Source organism: Peromyscus eremicus, chromosome 5 (genome assembly GCF_949786415.1).
Source record: "Peromyscus eremicus chromosome 5, PerEre_H2_v1, whole genome shotgun sequence".
Classification (NCBI taxonomy): Eukaryota; Metazoa; Chordata; class Mammalia; order Rodentia; family Cricetidae; genus Peromyscus; species Peromyscus eremicus.
In genome coordinates, this window is record NC_081420.1 from 114319850 (window position 1) to 114322385 (window position 2536).

At 40.2% G+C, this 2536-nt stretch overlaps 1 pseudogene; it reads right to left on the reverse strand.

Annotated features, from left to right (window-relative positions):
- Positions 1-1318: 1318 nt before the first annotated feature.
- LOC131910752 (low molecular weight phosphotyrosine protein phosphatase-like) lies at positions 1319-1770 on the reverse strand (annotated as a pseudogene).
- Positions 1771-2536: the final 766 nt, after the last annotated feature.

The window sequence follows — 2536 nt, forward strand, 5'->3', positions numbered from 1 at the left end:
ATTAACGTTCTGCCTTTTTCATCCTGGTGGATTCCAGCAAGGTCTGTGACCTCTGCCCAGTGATAAAGATACTTTTTCTCAGCCTTACTGGGAAGATTTTAACCAAATTCACATATATAAAATGACCTGGGCTACAGTAGATGCTGAGAAACCTAGAATCCCATCCCTTGATAACAAGAAATAGATTCATCTGTTTTATTGGTTACTCAGTTCAAAGTTGTTAGGGCTTCAGCTGTTTGTAGATATACAGCCTAGAGCCATTATGGTGAAGAACTGGAGGGAAGTGGGGGTAAACAGAGTAAGAGAAGGCAAGCACAAGCCAGGCATGGTGGCACACATTGAACTCTGCACTTGAAAGGCAAAGGCAGATAGAGCTCTGTGAGTCTGAGGCCAACCTAGCCTTTTTCTTTTTCTGATTTTTTTTTCATTCGTCAATAAGAAAATGTTATTCAAAGAGTTAATCAGCCATTAAAAAAAAAAGAAAGAAGGCAGACATCAGATTTCTATTTCAATTGTATTTGTTAACTTCCCAGTTTAACTCACATTCTTTTCTGACATACAGCCATACGAATTTGAGGTCACTTTTCTGAAAATGCACTAAAATTATTTATGCTTGCCTGTTAACTTTTTAAAATGTTGATGAAAGAACACTACAAACATACCACTAGTGAGTCAAAATAGGAACAAAGCTCAAAAACACCAGACAAAAGGCAAGTAAGAGTAAAAATGCTCATTTTATCAATCTGTTGCTCCCATCTCCACTGTACAGCCCATAGTGGCCTGCTGGAATTGCAGGCCTGCATTATCACATCCAGCTTCTCCTCTTTCAAATATTTAAATGTCTTCAGTGTCTGAGTTTAAACTCTTCCAATGTTAAATGGAAGGCTGATATGGATGGAGTTATTGTCACAAGAGTCTAGGACAGAGGTATAAGGCAAGCAAATGGCACCACTGGGTGCTGCCCATGCACACACTCTAGTTAGACCAGACTATTCAGGCTGGCTGGGCTCAGAGGCTGATCTGGACCTTGTAGGTCATTCTTACTTTATTAGGTTCTATTTTGTTCCATATTTGCTTGTTCCACTATTTTGTGATTAGGACAAGGTGAGAGGTTCAATTAGTCTAAGAATGCTTAGTCACACCTCAAACTGTCTTACTCAAATATTTTTATCCTTCTGAACATATTTACACCTACAGTTATTTTAAAGATGACAGTAAGTCAGCTGAAAAGATAGGTGTGTCATGGGGCTAAGGACTGCCACCACCCTTGGGCATGGCTCTGGTGGGTAAGTTGCTCAATGGTGGTGGGTGGGACCATCTAGTGAGTCTTCTCCAGGAAGGCCTTGCAGCACCTCAGGCATTGCTGGTACACCACTTCGAAATCAGAATCATTGTCATAATAGGGATATTCAGTAATCCCAAGTAGCTTAATTTTAGCTTTGCAGTTTTTAACTTGATTACTTTTTCTATCCAAATCTCTCAGATTGCTTTCATCCATACATAGTATATAATAGATTGTGGCAAGTCTTCTCTTGTAATATGTCTTGCCTTATGGGCTGTGCTAATGCCATGATTTCTTAGGCAGCTGACAGCTCTTGGGTCTAGGGGCCAGCCAATGTTCTAGTCAGAAACAGTGCTGCTATCAATAGTCCAATTATCTGAAACATTTTCATCAGTTACCAATTTTCTGAAAACTGCTTCTGTAATGGGTGACCGGCAAATGTTACCCAGACACTTGAACAACACTAATTTAGACCCAACCTCTGCCATCTTTCAGTCCAGCCTAGACTACATACAAAGATCCAAGGTAATTGGGGCTTCATGATGAATTATTGTGTAAAATATAATAATAATAATAAAGTTATAGCTGGAGTTTTCTCCAGTCGTGCCTGGCCCATGGTCAGGACAAATCTCTCTCACCCGTCAGTCCCACAGCCGCTTAGACCCAACTAAGTAAACACAGAGACTTCTATTACTTACAAACTGTATGGCCGTGGCAGGCTTCTTCTTATCTAGTTTCTATATCTCAAATTAACCCATATCTATTAATCTGTAAGTTGCCACATGGCTCGTGGCTTACTGGTACCTTACATCTCGCTTTTCATGGTGGCGGCTAGCAGCATCTCTCTGCTTCAGCATTCCACTTCCCAGAATTCTCCTCTCTCCTTGTCCCACCTATACTTCCTGCCTGGCTACTGGCCAATCAGTATTTTATTTATTAACCAATCAGAGCAACACATTTAACATACAGAACATCCCACAGCATAAAATAATAATAATAATAATAATAATAATAATAATAATAATAATAATGGTGATTCCATTCTAGATGTACTAAGTCTCTTAAGATAAAGGTTCTATGATGACAATTAGGGTAGTCACCAATCTGATTACAGGAGAAGGCCAGTTCAGGTCCCTCTCCTCCATTGCTAGGAGTCTTAGCTGGGGTCATACTTGTGGATTCCTGGGAGTTTCCCTGGCACCAGGTTTCTCCCTAACCGCATGATGGTCCCCTCTATCAAGATATGTCTTTTGT